This window comes from Lutjanus erythropterus, chromosome 7, assembly GCF_056507025.1.
Source record: "Lutjanus erythropterus isolate fLutEry1 chromosome 7, fLutEry1.hap2, whole genome shotgun sequence".
Classification (NCBI taxonomy): Eukaryota; Metazoa; Chordata; class Actinopteri; order Lutjaniformes; family Lutjanidae; genus Lutjanus; species Lutjanus erythropterus.
The window spans coordinates 5,993,682-6,016,557 of NC_139323.1; the positions used below are offsets into that span (position 1 = coordinate 5,993,682).

Consider the following 22,876-nt stretch of genomic DNA (forward strand, 5'->3'; position numbering starts at 1 on the left):
TGAATTATTATAAAGGTGAAACATGTAACATCCTAGTGTTCAAAAATGGGTACTGCAGTCCAAATTCAAAATATTCCCCAGTCTCGAAGGTCAGGCAGTTTGCCTGCAGGCTGCATGGACACTGAAACTACACAAAAGCAAGGCAAGCTGAACATTATACTCTGATAATGACAACTGAGGACAAGTCCAATGCTGTAAGTTGATCAGTTTTTTATAACTTTGTCATTTGTTTGTCAGTGTAAAGTTAAGCCTGTTGTCCTGAAAATAAAAGCCCACTGCTCCGAAAATATTCACTCTTGAGTTTGAGCTCAGTCAATGCCTGCCCCACTACCTTCCAGACCCTTGCAACTCTTAAACACACACCGACTAATTCAGTGCCCATTTAACATGGTTTGGTATTCATTTTAGCTCCATCTACAGTAAATAAATGTGACATAGGCAGCATGTGGAATCACAGCCCAACACGAAAACTGACTTTCCAGACTGGAATGGAAGCCAGTGTTTCAACTTAGCACGTTTCATTTATATAATATGACATATCATGGTTCTTTTATGAGTAACTACAATGAATATATTATACATTTCTCCTTTAAAATTTGAGTTACTGAAGAGTCATTATGTACATAACACACGTCATGACATAACATATTTAACCAATACTATGGTCTTCTACTAAACCTAATCAAGTAGTTTGGGTGCTTAAATTTGACTGAACCACAACTGTTTTACCACGTTAATGTCCAGTACTGCTTTTGCTGCCAGTACTGTCCAACAGTCATACATGTCATTTCGGAAGTCATTGGCAGGCAACTGATTCTATCATTAAGGTATGAGGATGTGTTGTTTGAATTGGTGGATCAATCACAAAATATCGATACCTCCAATACTGCATCTCATTATTGAGGATGGACTCTGACGTCAACAGGATCAATATCAAAAAAGGGATCTGTTTTAGTTCTTCTCTTCTATGTTGTGCCTTTTGTGGAGGAGAGAAATGTCTGAGCATCCAGACCTCTGACACACAGAGAGCTGACAGCTGACTTTATCAGAGGCTCTGGCAGGAATAACCAGGTATATATTTGTTAAATCAATATTTTAGTCAGGCTGTGAATTACTTGATTTTGGATCGAGACCAAATTCTGTTGTATTGCCCACCCCTCGTGTCCAAACAAATTTTATTCAGTGCTTAAAAACATTTATACCTTCATGCTGGGAAATAAAATCTGCAGACAATATAGCTAAGCAATTAGCTAAACACAATCTCTATTATAGATTGAAAGACTATTTTTTCCAACTCAAAAGACCTTGTACCAATGACAGAATTATTTGAAAGATGCTGTGTTTCCTGATCATCTTTTTTTAAAACTGGCTAGTAACACATGCAGAATGTACTTGGTATCTAACCTGTAAACAAGCAGATATGAGAGTTTTTCATGTGCTCTGAGATGTGAATACAAATCACCCTGTGGCTTTCAGCCTTTATGTCGACTCTCAAACCTTCCATTCTAGAAAGTGGAACATTAAAGCGAAGTAACTGGGGTTAGAATCAGAGACCTCCACCACTGTGGCTGAATAGGCTGCGACCAATAATCAGTGAAACAGCACGAGAGAAAAGCACAATGTCCCACAGTGAGAGAAACCTGACTTCTGAGGCAAAGCAGATAAATGACGGGAAAAAGGAAGGTCACAGAGATATAAATTGGAAAGGAGTTCATAATGAAGTGGATTTTTATTTAATGGTTTACACTTCACCCACTCAAACACACACACACACACACACATCTGCTGCTGTATTCAGGTGACAGAATCATTCACAGTTAAGATGTCAGTTCAGCAAATAAGATACCACCTCAAACACTTACATAGCCCTCTGTCTGATGAATCAACATGCTTGTGCCATGAAGCAGTAAGTGCTGATAACAATGTACGAAGAAACAGGTTCAAGGTTGTCAAGAGTTTATTTTAACTGTAATTGATTCCATTCACTTTGAAGCAGTTGGCCAGTATTGAACGCATATCCAAGGTAGGCAGATAATAACTGCCTTTGTTCCAAGCTCTCACTTTGTGCAACTAGGATTCATTGAAAAACCCTGACAGCATCACAGACACACAGAGAGTCGTGATTCCATCATTTCAGGACATAACACTGACTTACATTAGTTTCCTGGAGACTTGCCCTAACCTTAACTACTACTTGCCTAACCCTAACCCTTGTAAAGGTGCAGGGTAAAAACATAAATGCTTATACCTTTGTGAAGGAAGATCATAGACACTTTGGTGCTTCAGGGTTTTTTGCAAGCTGCTCACCATCACCTTTGCTATTGATTCCATGTGATAGCTCCCCCTTCTGGACTACAATTTTGCAATACAAGGTCATAGACACTTGGACCAAAAATTTCAAGATCCTGGGACCATCTGCCACAGAGGTATGCACTTATACTCGTATGGGAAATATCATAAGATCATAACTTTTTTTGTGAGGAAAACTTGTGTCAGACTTGATGTCTGTGCTTGACAGTGGTGGACAAAGTACTCAACCCCAGTACTTGAGTCAAAGTATAGATACTCCTGGTCAAATATTACTCAACTATAAGTGAAAGTTGATCAGTCAAAATGTTACTCAAGTTAAAGTACTAGAGTACTTGCTTTTAAAAATACTTAAGTATTCAAAAGTACAAATTACAAAGTATATTTTCTAATATCAGTACACTGTTGTATTGTTTTCACGATGCATTTACAGAACCTTGTAACTCTCTGAAACCACCTAATGATGCACTGACTTGTTTGTAGAACCACTCTGCTTCACAAAGCCTATAGAAACTTTCTGCTGCCATTGCCATTACTGAGTTTAGTTTGAATGAAAGAGGGGAGAGCTTGCTTGCTCTTGTTACAGAGCACATCTGGATGACGTATTTCTGCTTTTACATCAATCTCAGTAGAGAGCGGGTACTGTGATTGGTTTCCTTCTGTGAGGAACACAGCATGTGACCAATTGGATTTTAGAAAATGAAAATAGCAACAGTTGATTTCAAAGCTATGCTTAGCCTAAAAGTAACGAGTAACAACAACCTTCCTGGAAATGTAGTGGAGTCAAAAGTACAATAGTTGTCTTTGAAATGTAGTGGAGTGAAAGTCATATGTTTCCAAAAAAACAAATACTCAAGTAAAGTACAGATACTCAAAAAATGTACTTAAGTACAGTACTCAAGTAAATGTACTTCACTACTGCCCACCACTGATGCTTGAACATGTTAGTCTTGGTTCCGACTCTTGACCGACCGACTTCTTGCCACATGCTTGTAAATTCATAGCTTCAGGTTACATTCAGACTTACTTGGACCTGGTGTCTACCAGGGTGTTTTCTAGAACCAACTTTCCTTTCCAGAGATATGATATATCACATCCTATACAATTATACAAATGGTTTTAAGTTCACAACTTAGGTTGCATTGCAAAGGACCCAACAATTACCATTAACCCTAACGTCAAGGGGTTTTTGACCATGTTGAACACACCAGTGTTGGTCCCCAGGCTCTTAGACATTCCCTTCCTGAGATAGAATTTTTCAAATATGACACTACAAGTGTGGTCAATTCAAAATAATCCAGAACATGCTCCTAAGCAATTTCTGGGGAAAGGATTTTGCACTTGACACTGAATTTTTCAGGTCATAGACATGTGGGATCTTCCAAATTTTGAATATCTCCTCCACCAAATGTCAGAGAAACTTTGACCCATGATCCATTTGGTGGGTTTTTAGGGGGACCCTGAACACGCCTGTCTTGGTCCCATGTTGATACGACCTTCCGTTCCAAAGATTTCGGCCTCGAACCGATACTAATTCAAAGTTCTTAGGATGATCGAATCAATTCAGAACCACGTGCAATCGACTCAGTGATCCCCAACACCCTCAGAAAATAAGTTTGGGAGCAATACAACAAATGGTAAGTCCTAAAAGATGAGTAGCAGCCAGGGCCGATTGAGGTTAAAGCCCCCTGAACTCTAACCCCTAACCTTAACTCAAGTCTTCAACATAAAATTTAATAATTTAAATTGGGAGGACCTGCGTTTTGTCTCCATAAAGAAAGCAAGTCCCCACAATTTCAGTATGTAAACAGAGGTATGTCCCCACAAGCTGAGTAATACATGTACACCCAGACACAGTCCTTGTATTCAGCTGAGTGGATTGATTCGGTTGCACTGGTGGGTACAGAAGAAAGTTTGTCAATGCTGCTGCTACGGTGACCGGGGGGAGGGGAGGCCTCACTCTGGTGGGTCCTACAGAAGAGTCGCTCTCCTCCTCATCCATATTAATGCTGAAGGTTGTCATCTGTGACACTGGAGCCTGTGGTTTGGTTGGAGTGGAAGGTGCTTGTTCCTGTAATATCACCCCTTTTGCGAGTATCGATATTTTGCTCTCTCCTTCTCACATCCTCTTGTGTGGTTCAGCCTCCTCCTCTCCTACCAGGAGAAGGTACTGTTACAGCCGGCACTGCTTGACGTGAAGCAACGCTGAGGCCTGACTGTCTTTAGCTGTGTTTCCATTAAAATGTACCACAAATTTTTTACCAAATTTTATTATTCTTCCATTGTCGGTCTGGATGTCTAAGATCTGTTTTTGTGGTTAATTCAGGTTGTACCAAAACACACATTTGTCTGATAATGTATATAATTTGTTCAGTTATAGGCTGAAAGAGAGATCATATTTATTTATATGCAGCAGGGTTGCACAATATGAGAAAAAAGTCATATTGTGATGATTTTAACTGAAATTGTGATCATCACAGGCAGTATTATCAGTGGGAATGAAAATCTTTGCATTACAATTTTAATCTCTTATGAAAAACAATTAAAACTGTGATGATGTGATATTTATCGGGGTCTGTACCAAGCAAACATGTTTTCTTTTATCTTGAGAACAGGATTTTTAGGCCAGGACATCTATGCAGCACCACAGTACTTCATTATGATGGTGTTTTCTCATGTTTTCTTTTGCAAAAAATTGCAAATTGGTTCTGCTTATGTAATTTGTATATTGCACTTGGCCATGGTGTGATTTCAATGATATTGCACTTCATTGTGCAGCCCTAATATGAAGGTTATTCCTCACATTCATATTTCACTGCTAGTTAATAACTAGTCGACGGGAAGATTTCAACACATTTAGTGTTTCATATAAAATGTCATAAATATGAACTATATAAGCTGTGAGCTGCCAACAAGAAGCTTCAAGGACATCATAATGGTTCTTAATGTAAAATGCTGCTTCCATCACACTTTCCTTATTTTAAAAACCTTTTTTTGGGTTTTGAAATGATAGGACTGTTTAAGTGAGGAGGACGGGGGAAGAGAGTTGGGGGGGGGGGCACAAACATGCAGCAAAGGGCTGCAGGCCAGCATCAACACACAGCAGCTGCAGAGGACTCAGCCTCAGCACATGTAGGACATCTTAAAAGAGCCACCAGGCTGCAAAGACGTTCTAAGGCAACACTTCAATATGCACACATAATATGTTGATGGAAACACCTTACTTTTGCTTTTGCATCCTATATCCTCCTTACTGTGATACACCCTTTAAAACCAGTAACCCAGCTGCACATATAACAATAAAATAAGTAACTGAAATTCTTCCTCTAACATTATTGTCATGTTAACATATTATCCTGGCCCAACGACAGCAACACTAGAAGATGTAAAACTCAAACGGAGTTGTAGTCTGTCCGTTCTCTTGTTTTTCTGTTGTCACGTCCATTTCAGGCAGTCCACTAAAAATGTTTTGACAAACGCAAGAAGTGGTGTAGCAATTATTGCTGCAGTGTTGGAGATAGTTGCTGGGTTGATATTGAAGCACTCAGTGGTCCACTTAAAACATTTTTGGAAGAACCTGAACAACACACTGTAGCATTGCAAGATGTCTCCAAGACAAGAAAACAAGAAATTTGGCCAAACTAAATACTTTGTTACTCTACTTATGTAGATGTTGTCATCTATCTGTACTTCACACATTATTGATCATTTTTATTTTGCATTGTTTTGTGCTGCCCTCCCAACATCAAGACAGATTTCAGCGTAAATGGACGGACAATGAGATATAGAAAAGATGATTCTTTGGTGTATCCGTCAGTGCATGTCATGCATGACAGATATCCATCCAAGAGGAAAATGTAAAAGATTTAAAAAGCCATAACAAGACAAAAAAGATGAAAAAAGGAAGGAAAGAAAGAAAAGAAAAAGAAAAACATGACAAAATCATGTAACAATGTAACAAGACAGAGTTGTAACAACAAAAAGACAAGAAAACGAAATTCTTTGTACAAGACAAAAAAGACCTAATAATCAAAAATTACATAAGAAGACAAAAGACAATTATGACAAGAAGACAAAATATGAAAAGACTGAAATGAAAAACTGTAAAAGACGTAACAAGATGAAAAAGACCTAACAATCAACAATAATTTAATAAGAAAAAAAAAAAAACGTAACAACAAAAATAACATAAGATGAAAACTACATAAAATTAAACAGAGACTGAGACTTGACCTTGGATAAAAGGTGAGGTTCAGTCATCAGCAGAAAAACAGTATTTTGAGTACATTTCAGAGCCTGTACTTTTTACTTTTTCTCCAGTAAAGAAGTTGAGTCAGTACTTCTACTTATACCAGAGTTTTTTTTTTTTTTTTTTTACCAGTATCTTTCTTTCAACTTCAGTAAAGAATGTGTTAACTTTTGCCGTCTCTGAATTTTACATAGGACAAATTTTATCACAGAAAGGCAAAATTAGATAGTACTGGCAGTTACACCAAGTACTACTGAGCTGATACCAGCACTTTATTCGTCCAGGCCACCTTCCTAATATGCAATATTAGCTAAAAAAAAAACTAGCTATGTGGTTAGTGCTGCCCTCAATATATTTATCACCTCCACACAAAGTTCATCTCTTTTACTTTGGAGCTTTCGATGAACAGCCTCCTGTCTTGTTACTGCAGCAGGTCCAGTGAGTGCTGGTACCTGAGGGACTCGCTGTGGTGGATTGTTAAGTCCACTAACACCTTCAACAACAACAGACAAACAACCACTTGTTACTTTATTTTTCAAATGCATTTTGTCTGGTCAATAGTGATGACAGGAGTGTATCTGGAGGTTATGTGAGTGACAAAATCACAATTCAAGCAATTATATTTGAATCTTGCTGTGACCACATTTTGTAAATTTAGGATTACATACCTATTCCCCATTTGTTTATGAACCCTAAAGACAAGGCACATGTCTCAGTTAAGTTAAATGGATTTAATTAGGCTTTTTCTCACTTTTTTCTTGTGTACTTGGAATGCTCGTCTGCAAAACACAAATACTTTCCCACAATTACAAAGCAGGCTGTCAGACTCCAGGCTTTTTCTTACCTTCATCGTCCACAGAATCCCCTGAGACCAGGGAGTCTAACGGCTTCTTGGAGACAGTTTTATTTTTCTTCTTTTCTTCATGTATTACTTGGCGTTCCTTCAGAGCACAACTACAATTATGAGACAGCAGCAACTTATCTGGGTAGCACAACAAACAACAAAAAACATTTCTGCCTTTTTTTTTTTTAAATAAAAACACATTCAGATTAAACAGGAGAAATTTAACATACTAGACATTTTTGCATGTACTAAAGTTATCGACTAAGCGCTTTTTGTGCTGTCTTTGAGCTAAAATGAACAAAACTCTTTGTGAGACCATGAAAGCAAGGTTAGGATAATTTGGATAAAGTCCTAAAGTAACATTATCCCTGCAACTCAAATGGTGTAGGTTAATTACAAACATGACTCGGCCGTCTTTTAAGTAGGGCTGTGATGATTCTGGCAATACCACAGCCATGTGATGCCTACCATGGGGTTGAGTTCATTATGTCATCACTCCAAATTTTATTTTGAAGGGTCAGTCTCATGTTGAGATCAGCGCATTGATCTATTAATACATGTATTGATTAGCACTGTGATGCTCAAGTAAGGAACGCAGCCTCTGTTTCATCAACAGACTTGACCCAAGGCATCTTGGGCGGCTAACAACATGCTAACAACAACTGTTTTCAACATGGATAAATCACTACAGAAGACATTCAGAGTTAGATTTATTTGACCACGTCTCCAAGAAGACACAGCACTTCAAGTCTGGATTACAAAGCTTCTAAAAGGGATACGATTACACAAGAGCCAAAGTTGTAAAGATACAATGCCAGCATTAGCATTAGCTTAATTTTAGCCTTTCCTGCTTAGCTTACTTTGGGGCAAACCCCGTCACTGTTTCAGCAGTTGGGAAACAACAGACAGGACTTTTCTTGGTGTTGAGAAGCTGCAGTGTTTATTAACTGTCACACTGTAACCTGAACTGTACATTTACTGTCACACTGACAATTCAGTATTCAGTTTAAATTTCCACTATAAGCAGCATCGTCACTTGCCTTCTGCTCACTCTCCCTCACTTGTACACTGCGAAAACTTACATACGTCCTTCATGGGGCTACGGTAATGACAGTTTGCTTCAAAAAAGTCCAAAGAAATGTAATTATTAAGGCAGTTGCCGTAAAGTGCCATCCCACAGTAAAATGCTGTTTTGTCACCCCAGTAAGAAAAGATCCATACCACCACAGCCCTAAATTTGAGTCCTTTGCTGTCAGAATTTCAGTGTTGGCAAGATAAAGGAGCTCAGCCATCTGTGCAACACCGTCTGCTGAGCAAATATCAGAATCATGTTTTGAAAATAAGAAATGATATGGTGTCTGATTAGCGCATAGACTTTCGCAGTCCAGGATTTTGGACTGTATCAAAGACATTACTTATACTGGTCTTCAATTCTATAGAGAGGTATACAAAAACAGGCATATCTTTTCTAGATGGCAACAATGGATTTTTTTTCAACAAAAATGACTCTTGCTAACAGATTTTTTTTAGTCAAAGCTAGCTAACATAAGCTAATATTCAACTTCCTGAGTCAGCTTCCTCTGACACATTTTAAAATGAGAACCCTTTAAAGGGGTGTTAAATATAGTTACTTAAAGGGTGCGTGCATGATACAACATTGATGCTAAAAGACTGACGGTTAAGCTACATTACAGCAAATGGTGAAATGTGACATGTATTGATAGATGACATAAGTACATTTAAGCGGGAAATGGAAATGCAAAGATTAGATTACGTGCAGCGGACCTTGAGACGGTCACCCAGCTGGAGTAACTGGACTGGAATCGCCTCAGGTCTACTTTGATTCTCCACCAACCCAAATCCTCCTTCTCCTCCTCCTCAAAGCCCCCACATAACAAAGTAAAATTTAACCCCTGAGAGTAAACCATGAGTTTGGCAAATGCAGTGGTATCTAACATATAGCTGGAGGTAACATTACTTTAGGTAGTAAGCTAGCAATGCCTCTATTATAGTCCCAAATGGATATGTACACAGACAGCTGCAGACCCAAAGGTACAGCTCAGTTTATACCAGTTTCTGGAGTCCACTTGGAAGAAGCGCTCACACAGGGGCAGTAGGTCAGCATCTGAGTTCACAGAGTGAATGCGTACACCCTCTGACGACGATACCTACGTCACAAAGACCCTAGCGGACCCTCGCAGACCATCACAGATGCAGAAAGCATCATATCAGCTTAAACCAGACATGCTAACATTAAGCTAACTGAAGCAGATAAAGACAAGGATTAATCCATTCCTCTCATGTTTGCTCTTGTGTGTTAAGATTTTGAAAGACGACAATAAAGACACCACCTCCAAACTCACAAGAAGAGCATCGCTCTTCTTTGACCCCCTTACAAACAGCAGCTCAACATGGAGAGAAATGCAAAGCTTGACAAGCCTCTGGTTGTGGTTGTTCCTCTGTGCTCAGACAGTTGATGCAAACCTTTGTGCTAATCTTCATTATGCTCCAACATATTGAAAAATATTTCTGCAAATCTTTTTCATTTGTTAACAAAATGTCATGTACAGCTGCAGGGCTTCTCATAAATTCAAAAACCTATTTTACACATTCAAATATTTGAATTCATTTAATGAGCGGGTCATTCCTGGCTGCTGGAGACTTTTACTTCCCAGTGAAGTAAGTCTTAATATTTCACATCAAATAAATGAATTTTTCATTACTAAAGGCTTTCATTATAGATTGAGGTCCTCTTTTGAATTCAGCACATTTGCAATATATTTATAAATAAATAGAAACATGTCTTTATTATTCTGTTGATCAAGTTAAAATCTGTGTAATTATAAATATATATCAATGTGAACCGTTATAATTACTTACTATTTCTAAATTTTATTGTCTGAAATTCTGTTTCAAAACAACTACAATTCCCATAAATCTGCACTCAGGAGTTGCATCACTTTTTTGGAGGGGATTCAAATGAGTCAAGTTAGGTGATCACTAACTTTCTAAAGTTTAGGATGTTAACCTGCATGTCCTGGTCTTAAATTCCCATCCCGTTCAATTATGAAGAATTAAACCACGTTTTCACATTCAAATTCATTTTACGATACATTCACCCTTTTGAATGTATTCATACAAAATATTGTGACACAGTCAGACACAGCTGCAATACATCTGACCCTATTTAGTTTCCAGAGAAATGAGTCTACTAATTATTAATAACCTTTGACTTGTTTACTTCCACCAGGATTTTAAATTGCAAAGAAAACCTAGATGGAACAGTAAATCTTCCAGTGCGACTGCAGCAAAAACTAGCATTAGCACAACTACCTGCTGCCTTGTAAACATTACTACCACCAACCACACATTTCAGACATGGCAGATTAATAAGGAGTTCATAAGATTCTTGTGTCTCGGGGACACACAAAGAGGCTTGTCCTTCCGGCTCGCAGGTTTTAACTACGGCCACAGAGGCAGTATTATAAATTTCCAACAGCACACCAGTGTCCAGCCTGCCCTCTATCAGTTTCAGCACACAGTATGGTTTATATGCGGCTGTGTAATTATGGCAGGAGCTTTGATCAGATAGTAAAGAGCTGACATTAACAAAGGAGCAGTACGATCCACTGAGGAGCAGACCTCCAATCAGATCACAGCAGGAATAACTACCAGCGCCCACAGGAGTCTGTCTCCCGGCTGTTATTAGATGCAACACACACACACACACACACACACACACACACACACACACACACACACACACACACACACACACACACACACACACACAAAACATCTGAGCCATAATGATTCACATATTCTCACTACTACAGTGCATGTTCTGCCAATATATGTTCATGTGTAGGAACTGATTAATCTGTTGATTATTTTCTTGATTTATCAATTATTGGTTGGTCTGTAAAATGTGACAAAATGGTGAGAATCAATTGATCAGATTTCCTAAAACCCAAAATGACGTCCTCAAATGTCTTGTTTTGTCCAGAACCCAAAAATATTCACTTTACTGTCAGAGAGGACTGAAGAAACCAGAAAATATTCACATTTAAGAAGCTGAAATCAGAGAATTTTGATATTTTTTTGAAAAAACTGAGTAATTAATTAATTGTAACTTGAAAAATGTTTGATACCAGTATGTTTCCTGTAATGAATACATTTCCTGTAATAATGTTCATTATTTTCTCGATTAATCGATTAGTTGTTTGATCCATAAAATGACAGAAAATGGTGCAAAACTGAAATCACAGTTTCCATTTTTTTAAATGATACTGATTTACTTTTTACTGATTAATGAAATGGCAAAATTGTTGGTGATTAATTAAATAATTGATTAATATCTGATTAACTGTTATAGCTCCAATAGGATGCCAAGTCTACCTAGAGACAGGTGACACATTTTGAAACATGACATTTTGTTGTGTTTTCCTTTAATTTGTCTCCCTGCTGTAGAATTCTGTCAGAAAACATAACTTTGCTTGTTTTTAGCACAATAACATTGGATTTGAACATTTTGAGCATGTATACATATATAAATGTCATTTACCACAGCTGTAAAATGCTGGAAAACTTTGAAAATACACCCTAAAAATGCTCAATATTCACATTTCAGACACTAAAAACAGAATTTGGTTAAACAAAAAGACTAAAATGATTAATCTATTATCAAAACGGTTGGTGATCAATATAAATGGATTCTGGCAACTCTCAGATGCTAAATAGTATCAATTCTACAACTAATCATTACTTCTATATTACATACTGTACATACGTACATAATCCTGTTACATGTGATCTGTTTTTCCCCGAGCCTGGTCATGACAACAGTAGACATAATAATGTGTTAATTAGGGTTCAGTGAGTTCTCAGCTGAAATGAATATCAGGTACAGAAGATGTACTGTTTGTGAGCACAAGTATTATCCGAACAAAATGTGCTGATCTGTGCTTGTGATGAAGAAAAATCCTCATTATATAGCTGTGTTCACATCGTTCTGTGATAAGGCAACATGTGTTTGATCAAAAGTATTTTCTTTTTATTTTTATATCACAATGTTTGTGGGTCCTGTGCTGACTGGCTGAGGAAAGTTCATGTTTATCACAACATACTTGAACAGTTCGTGCTCTCAGCTCTCGCTCACTTCTTTGACAGGCTGTTTACGCCGATCCATTTTTGTTTTCTCTGCTTGCATGTGTGCATGTCCTCTAAAACGTGACTGCCTTTCCTGTAACAACTGTATTTTAAAAATTAACTAAATAAAGATGGTTTCTCCTCCGTTTCTGCCTCTCTGCAGTTGAGTCCTCGTTCCTGTGATATCTCTCTCTCTCTCTGAGTTACAGTTGTACTGTACATCTACATGCCACCAGCTTGTAATCTCAACTGAAGTCAGGGAGGACTGTTGAGATCAAGGCAACATCTGGAGGACCACGAAAAGCCTGCTAGTTACAGAGAAAAAAAACAAAAGCACTTGAGGAAAAGAACACTCTGCCAGCTGGTGTTACTTCAGTAACACACTTTAGGAATTTCTTCAGTTTAATTTTGTGCACTTAGAATAATGCTGTACAAAAATGGCCAAAGAAAAAAACAAAAACTGCTGAAGCGTATTGCAACATTTCTGTGACATTGACTGAAAGATAGCACAATCCATGCTATGAAGAAATGGGATAAATCATAAAATGATGACGATGTAGCATCAGAGATCATGGAAATAATTGCTTCACTTGACACTAACTGTTTTGTATGTCCATTTCACAATAATCATAGTTCAAATTAACACAGAATTTTTGCAGAATTAGTGAGTATCTGTATATGAATTTGAAGAAATCATGAATAATCCTGTAGAAGGCATAGATGTTTATAGCTGTTGAAATTGACCAAAATGTTAATGGAGTTTGGCAGACAGTGAGACAGGCTGTCAGTTAACTCAGGGTCTAGTGTGTATTGTCAGAGCAGTGGACTTTTGTTTGCAGGATAACAGACTTAACTTTACACTGACAGACAACTAAAAATTATAAACAGTTGATCAACTTACAGTGTAGGATTCGTTGTCGCTTGTTATTGTCAGTTTAGAGGGTTGCATGCACCCTACGCTCCTGCAGAGCTCCTGCAGCCTGTCTGTCTCTGCCATAGGTCATATATTAAGCAGGTTACTATTTAATATACAGTCTATGGCTCCAACTTGCTATCTGGACTGCTGTACTTATTTTTGCCTGCACAATGGATAAACACTGCTCCTTTAATACAATGCATCATTTACTTGAAGCTATAGAAAACAGTAAATATGTATAGAAGTTATGATTAGTTGAAGAATTTGTGCCATTGAGCATCTGAGAGTCGCCAAGATCAGTGATACAAATCCAAATTAATCGCCAAACATTTTGATAATAGATTTTAATCTTTTTTTTTTTTTTTTTTTAGCTTCTTAAATGTGAACATTGACAAAACAAGACATTTCAGGATGTCATCTTGAGCTTTGATCAACATTTTATGGACCAAACTATTTGATTAATTAAGAAAATAAAAAACACAAAGCCCAAAAGACACTATATTAGGCTAAACAATTTTGCCATATTTTATATTGAGGTAATCCAAAAATAATGGAAAGTAATCATGTTACATTACTTTAATATTATGATACTTGGATTACATTAATGATGACATTTTTAACAGGTAATTAGTAGCTGTATCAGAATACATTTTCAAAGTAACCCTCCCAACCCTGAATATATCTCTTTTCTATGGCTTTCTTTCCTATATTACCTATAAAACCTATGAGCAGTGTATATGCTGCAGTCCTGTGCAGATGAGGGTTGGGGAATTGACAGAGAAGTTTGGAATCAAGTTGAAAATTGTGGCTGTGGGTGGAGGAGTTAGTTATCTGAGTCACAGTCCTGCAGCAAATACGCAGTATCAGGAAAAACTTTCCCATTGCCTCCCTCAGCATATACAGTATCTCATGCAGGCTGCAGTGCTCTGATATTGGCCGTGCCCTCAACATGCTACAGTGCTGACTTAGTGCACTTCTAAGCTCTAAATGCAGCACTTTACCCTGATGCTGGACACCTGAACACCATGTATACTATGTTTAGAGTAAGCTGATGGAAGCATCACAGGACTTATGGAGGGAAATACCTGTTAAAATATTCCCTCAGTGTTAGAACCATGAATTCCATTAGGTATTTTGACTGTTTATTGGCATATAAAGTTTACTTCAAAGTTTGTTCTTGTACTTTAGTTTGTGACTTCTTGATTTTCGTGTTAACAACAACACGGTGTGTGAGCTCCAATCCTTCACAGCTGTGGTTTATATTTGTAGGTGTGAGAACGAGAGCAATAGTGATAATAAGAGCAGGAGAAAAAGTGAGTCACACATGTTTTATTCATTTAGATGTTATGCATCTTCACTGAGAGACAAACGTCTCAGTGTCGAGCTGTGTGTGCTGCGTTGAGGGTTGCCTGTTTGTGTGCCTTTAGGTGCATCTTGGGTGCATCTCAATTCCCTTAATTGCATCCATGTTTGCCTCTCTTGTCTTTTCCATGAATTTTGGCCCACTGAAGACACAAGATGAGATGAAAGAAAAGCTGCAAGGAGAGAGGAAACAAGGATCAGCTGTCAGGCCACTTTGATGGTTTGCAGTTATTTTCCCGTAAACGCACCATCCAGTGATTCATTAGGGTGCACAGTTCCCACAGCCAGAGCAGCAGCAGTTTTTCAGCAGGGTTGGGAGGGTAACTTTAAAAGTGGATACCAATACAGCTACTGATTATTTGATAATTTGTTAAATGTTGGATCAAAGCTCAAGATGACGTCCTACAATGCCTTGTTTTGTGCACAACTCAGAAATATTCAATTTTCTGTCAGAGAGGAGTAGGAAACCAGCATATATTCACTAAAATAAATTTAAAAAAATCATTAATGTTAGCTGCACAGATTAATCACTAATATTAGCGACACAGGCTAACTGCTAAAGTTAGCTACACGGATTAATCACTAATGTTAGCTACATAGGCCAACCGCTAATGTTAGCTACAAGGAACAACTGCTAAAGTTAGCTGCACAGATTAATCACTAATGTTAGCTACATAGGCCAACTGCTAATGTTAGCTACAAGGAACAACTGCTAAAGTTAGCTACACAGATTAATCACTAATGTTAGTTATACAGGCCAACCGCTAATGTTAGCTACACAGAACAACCACAAAAGTTAGCTAAACAGAATAATCACCCCAGATAGCACACACACATCTTCCAGACATCAGCACAATGAATAAAGTTTCAGTAACGTCTCATGGAGAGCATTTGCTAATTGGGAATATGAATGCTGAGACATTGGCATTTGGTCAAAAATGCTCTCCAGATGATGTTTGGATGATGTATCAAAGCTGCACAGTGGGGCCCCTCTGCAGCTTCTATGACCTTTATTTATTCAGGTCAGATCATTAAATCAGCAAATATCTTGCTATCTATGGTCCAAATTAACATGTAGTTACTTAAAATGTGATAGGAATGTGGCAATATAGCTACCAACAGCTAACGCTAACTAATGTTACCTGACCTTTTCACAAATTCAACACTGATTTGTTGTCCAGGAGATTGTTCATGTGCTGGAAATACTTATGGCTACCTAGCAATGCCTAAATTAAGTTAGCCAGTTTGCTGGTCGGGTCTGTGACTTATAAGCAACTAACATTTGCTAAGCTAGCTAGCTAGCCTGTTAGGAGTTGACATCTAGGCTCTTCACCTGTGCTAGCATACCCGGTCAGGGCTTAGCAACTTATGTTGCTAAACCCTCTCTCCGTCTCCAATGCCTGCTCTCAGGTCCATTGGTGCCAATTGGATAACATGCAATGGGCCGATCCACAGCCGACCTATCTCTGACTTTGAAATAGAGCACATAATCCTGCCCTCTGGCAAACCATGTCCCTGCTATGGGCCAATGCTTCTCAGACGGCACACGATCTGAGGCCGACATCAGTGAGATGTATGCGTGCTGTCTGGGACTAATGTTAGCTACACAGGCCAACCTCTAATGTTAGCTACACAGGATAGACACTAATGCTACCTACACAGACCAACTGCAAGTGTAAGCAACACAGAACTGCTAACGTTAGCTACACAGACCACTACAGCTACACAGAAATTCTGTTAAAGCTAGCTAACCTGTCAATAGTCAATCAACTACTACAACTACTACTTATGACCGTTTACTTCAAATTTGAGTGTGAAGTGTGTATCACATACTTAAAGCACATTTAAATATCCATGATTATGGCTATTAATCTAAATGGTGATTTGTGCATAACAAAGGAAATAGCAAAAGAAATACCTAGACGAAGAATTAAAAAAACCTAGCAATGAACAGACATTTTATTAGGTGAAGCAAATTCACCATTTGGTATTTCAGTAATCCAACATCCACACTGCTCTCCCCTACATCAAAGCACATAAGCTGCTTTTAATAATAAAAGTATCAGCATCAGTATCTGTGATTCTGGCCCTGAATTACTTGGTTTTGAACTGAAACCAAATGTTGTGGCCCGCCCCTGGTATCAAACCTGAGTTAACAAATACATGAAAAATAAACGGAGACTGGTTTGGTTAGAGGAAACTGGTGCAGGCGGAAAGCAGACTGGCACTTGAAGAACCCAGTTCGTGTTTGTGTACCTGGTGTTAATAAACACATTCATTTTCAGTTAATTAGTTACTTCATTTTGTGATTTTGTGACCCGCAAACACATTTCCAGAACAGAAACTTTGCCTGCTTTAAGGTCTGTGTTACAGATGGCAAAATAACAGATCACAAAGAAAAAAAAAAAAACTTCCTAATCAGTGAAGAAAGTTGTTTATGAGTCTTTGGTTAATCAGGCACACAGTTAACCTTAGCTTTTAATTAAAAAGAGTAGTTTTGCTAATAGGATTGTGAGTTTTCAGAGTTGCTGCTTTCTCCTCTGTGGGATGTTTTTTGCAAGGCACATCTGGAAGAAGCCACCTGGTGTGCTGTCACACCAATTTACCAATGAATCGCAAACTGTATTTGTAAGTAGCTCTTGCTTATTTTCTCCTAAGTCAAATGTATACCATGGTCTGGGTGAATACTCTTTTTTGATTGGCCAGGAGGCAGAGCTGGTCCTGACCTCTATGGGGCCCTAAACAAAATTTGGTTAAGGGGCCCTCCTAACCAACCGGTGAGCCATGTAAACCATTTGCCACGCAGTCACACCCCATTGCTCCCACTACTGTCCTCCATCCTTAGAACAATCTACTTTGACGAGCTTTGAGTCTGATGGCTGGTAATTGGTCAGTTTATTGATTTTAAGTTTAATATTTAATTAATCTCAGTCCATCTTGCATGAGTTCAGCGTTGTAATCAGTGGTGCACTGTAACTAAATACATTTAGATCAAGTACTGTACTTGTACTTTACTTGAGTTCCATTTTATCCAACTTTGTGCTTCTACACCACATCCCAGATGCAAATACCTAACTTTTTAATCCACAAAGCTGAAAAAAGCTGTTTTCTGACTTTTTATAGACCATGATGCATTGCTGTAGATTAAACTGGGCACATGCATGTGAACGCAGCAACGCAGTTATCTCTCTGAGCTACAGATGATAAAGAATGTTTCACGTTGGCGCTCATCAAACGTGATAAATAGTTTTATTTCATTCTCACTTCTGTCAGACACAAAGTCACAGAGCAGCTGTGGATGTGACTGTAGGCACGATACAGACAGATTACATGATTACTGCTCACTCTGTTCACTGTTGGGATGCTATTTTCTCTTTAGTTCTGCTTCATCCTCTCATCAAAGTTGTAAACACTGACACCTGCTTTGACATGAGGGGGAGAAGCGGGCCTTTGCGTACCTCATATATAGGGCCGAACGGCTTTGCCAGCAGGTGTGCGTTAAAACCGTTTAATGCACACGTAGTTCAGCTCAAGTTTAACCAAAGTTCAAAATTCATCCGCTACTAAACTCATAACCACAGCAACGTTAAAGAGCACAGCCGTGACACCACTTCCTAATTGGAGGCATTTTCCAAAATGAGGATGTCCTAACCTGCATTGTTTGTTTGAAGGACAGGGTTTGGGAGGAAAAAAGGAAACTTTTGGGAGTTCAAAATAAGTAAACTGTCCTCAAACTATGTAACTGATGTATGATTTAAGAAAATTACTTTTATAAATTAGTAGCTCAGACATAATTTAGTCATCTACAGAGGGAGGAGTCTCAACTGCGCTGCTGTGATGTCACTTGTACATGTGGACAGCTGTTTGCTCACATCACTTCTAATTAGCAGCAAGTCGGCTGAGGTTGTTTACACAGGGACTAGAATTATCCCTTGTCATGACAACGGTAAGCTCTTGGTTTGTGACTTTAGATTTTAAGTGCAAAACTTTCTCCAAAAGAATCTGCAAATGCTTTTATTTTATATTGTTGGCAAATGACCACGGTATGAGCAGGATAATCAACTTGATTCTTCACCTCCATGTCTTGCCTTAAAACAGTTTAATGTACATCTACTCGTTGATTGTATCTTACTTGAACAACCAAATTTATGTCTTGTGCAGAATTCTACAGAGGGGAGACAAATTAAAGGAAAACATAACAAAGTTTCACGTTTCAAAATGTGACACCCATTTGTAATTAGACTTGGCATCCTATTAGAGCTGCTATAAACTGTTTTCATAATTGATTTGTCAGTTTTAGTCTTTTTTTTTTTTTTTTTAAAGTCAGACTTCCCTGATCTCAGCTTTTTAACTGTAAATATTTTCTAGTGTCTTTACTCCTCTCCGACAGTAAACTGAAAATCTTTGAGTTGTGAAAAAAACAAGACGTATGAAGACGTCATCTTGGTCTTCAACAAACATTGGCCAAAGTTTTTCGGGATTTTCCGACATTTTATGGACCAAACAACTAATCGATTGATCGAGAAAGTTATCAACAGAATAATCAATCACAAAAGCAATCATAGCAGGAAACATATATCTGTGTGCTCCATGTGTTTGGACTTATTTATCAAGTTATGAGATTGTGACAGGATTAATTAATCAATTAATCATTACTATTTTTTTTTATTTGAAAAAAACTAGATTCTCTGATTTCAGCTTCTTAAATGTGATTTTTTTTTCCTGGTTTCTTTACTCCTCTCTGATATTAAACTGAATATCTTTAAATTGTGGATAAAACAAGACATTTGAGGACATCATCTTGAACTTTTCTGACATTTTATGGACCAAACAGCTAATTGATTAATTGAGAAAACAATCATCAGATTAATCGACAATTAAAATTATCAGTAAATTGCAGCTCCACGCCCTATTATATAATTTGGTTAGCCAATATTTAACAATTACAAGACATCTAACTTAAATTTCAATAAAATCCTTGTCTTTTTTGTTTTTTCTTTTCATTTTTAAGCCAACACTTATTGAGTCAGACAGCAATTTATTGTGAAAATAATGCAATTACAGTATTGAACGGTTTCAAGCATTTTATCCAAAATCCAAGCATTTTCAAGGATTTCCAGCAGCCGTCAGAAGTCCGTTCCTTGTGAGACACGTCCCAGCTGCCACTTGAAGCCATCAGGGGCAGCCTGCACTGCGTCCTGCACTAATGGACTCATGAGTCGGGTTAAACCCTTCACGACATGTGGCCTACGATGGCAGAGGCTGCCTGTGGATTAGTCGCAGCTCGTTTGTGTGGAGGAAGAGGAGGCTGCACAGCCTGGCTCAGGTACCTCCACACAGCAGAGTGATGAAGCATCCATCTGTGCCTGTCTCTCTCCATAAAAGACCAACAGCCTCAAAGACACCCTGCAGGATGTCCCTGTCTGAGCGAGGAGGCTGCCAGGGGAGAGGACTGTTTTAAAGCTGCATAGGACAACTCAATGTTCAATTTTTCTCTGAACAAAAAATACTTCACATGAACTTATTTTTGTATCTGATCATATAACTTTGAAATGTGCTTTTGTGCAAGGTGATTTACAATAAATGCATTCAAACTCCATAGGAGCAAGAGCTGGATAACATGTTTAAATGTGTTGTCAGCCTGCTGCACAAAACGGTCGCTTGCTGTATGAGATGACATTTTCAGTATATGTAGTGTAAATGTTATCATAATCCAATATTGCCCATCACTTTAATTTTTTTTTAACAATAATGAGACATGACATGTTTAATAGCATAATTTAATTAATAGCTTGATCACAATACAATTTAATATACAACGAACTTGGAGATTATAGATTTATAAGGGCATCGTCTTTGCTTAAAACATCTTTGGTGAATCAGAATTGAGATAACTGCTTTGTCTTGTTTTCCCTCTTAAACATGGATGTGTACGATGGATGCTAGTTTCGAGAAGTCATAGAAAAGAGTTAAGTCTTGTTTGCTGTGGACAATGTAACATGTTCTTTAACTAACTTAACATTAGCTAACTACCCCCTAAAGTAAAGTTGAAGGGTGTCCTAACGTAAACTATCAAATCTTTCCCGTGTTTATAATGGAAAGTGTGCCAGCTTGTTAGCACACCAGCTAACATTAACTTCATTGAATTGTGTATGAACTTAAAATGTTGACAGTACAATTGACCCAGCTGTGTTTAATGAGTGACCGTGGTGACTCAGCAAAACAAGTTGTACTAGTGACAGTGTTACACCATATTTGGTGACCCATCCTTTTTTCATGATTTTGAGACCAAGTGTTGTACACTGTGATTTGTATTTAATCATTTTGTCTGTGGTGTGACAAACTTACAACACACATTTATTGTTGCTTAAAAAATCTGAAGCTAAAATAATTAAATCTGATAATTAAAAATGTACATTGACAGAATTTTGTAATAAATGGTACAAGAAACTTAATGGATAATAGATGTACGTAATGAACTCTGTTCTTGTGTCTTTGTACTCTTTTGGTTTTTTTTTGGTTTTTTTGTACTTGAACTAAAACGTCAGAAGTGAACTAAACTGAAGATTTGGATAAGTGACTTTTATGCAGGTGATAAAATGTTGCTTCATGACAGAGACGCAGCAACGTTCAAACATTAACCTGCAGTTCAACCAGCTCAAACACGTCACCTCGTATTTATTTTTATATCAGTTCATGAACTTGTCTGTCAACTGTCTGAGTCTGTGCTGCTCAGTGCTGCTGACAGACTTTTCATAATAACATGATGCATGACAGTCACAAACTCATCAGTCATTGGCTGAGGTTCATGTTATAATGTAATGATATAATGACTCATACTGACTACACTCCTGAGCCAAATATGACGGGGGAGGGGAGTCTGTAACATTTTATTTGAAGGGCTGTCATGACACATTGATAACCATGTTATGATGTTAATGTTCCATGAAAGGGTGTACATGGTCTGCAGCAATGCTTAGGTAGGTGGTACGTATCAAAGTAACATCCATGTGGATGGCAGGTCCCAAGGTTTCCCAGCAGAACATTGCCCAAAGCATCACACTGCCTCCGCCAGCTTGCCTTCTTCCCATAGTGCATCCTGGTGCCATGTGTTCCCCAGGTAAGCGACACACACGCACCTGACCATCCATGTGATGTAAAAGAAAGCATGATTCATCAGACCAGGCCACCTTCTTCCATTGCTCTGTGGTCCAGTTCTGATGCTCATGTGCCCATTGTTGGCGCTTTCGAAGGTACACAGGGGTCAGCATGGACACCCTGACTGGTCTGCAGCCCCATACGCAACAAACTGCGGTGCACTGTGTATTCTGACACCTTTCTATCTGAACCAGCATTAACTTCTTCAGCACTTTGAGCAACAGTAGCTCGTGTGTTGGATCGGACCACACAGGCCAACCTTCGCTCCCCACATGAGCCTTGGCTGCTCATGACCCTGTCACCAGTTCTCCACTGTTCCTTCCTTGGACCACTTTTGATAGATACTGATCACTGCAGACCAGGAACACGCCACAAGAGCTGCAGTTTTGGGAGATGCTCTGACCCAGTCGTCTAGCCATCACAATTTGGCTCTTGTCAAACTCGCTCAAATCCTTATGCTTGACCATTTTTTCTGCTTCTAACACATCAACTTTGAGGACAAAATGTTCACTTGCTGCCTGATATATCCCACCCACTAACAGGTGCCATGATGAAGAGATAATCAGTGTTATTCACTTCATCTGTCAGTGGTCATAATGTTATGCCTGATCAGTGTATATTCCAACTTATACCCAGCCCTTAATATTTTCCTTTTACTATTTAAATTTTATGGATGTGAACCCATGCATTGACATTTATAATTCAAACGAGATTTAAAAAAAAAAAATTGTCTCTCGCCATTGAAAACAGTTCATCTCTTTTTTCCAGAGTAAGTTCCAGTGGTGGCCCGCTGGAAGGGGGCGTGACTTCGCCACTGTGTATACAAATGTAATTTCTGGGAAATGTTTAAATGCCATCCCACGAGATCATGTTGCCAGAACATTAAGATAGA

General features: G+C 38.3%; 1 pseudogene; it reads right to left on the minus strand.

Moving 5' to 3' along the window:
- Positions 1-22,876, minus strand: part of LOC146323478 (uncharacterized) — a 38,211-nt pseudogene that overhangs the window by 13,494 nt on the left and 1,841 nt on the right.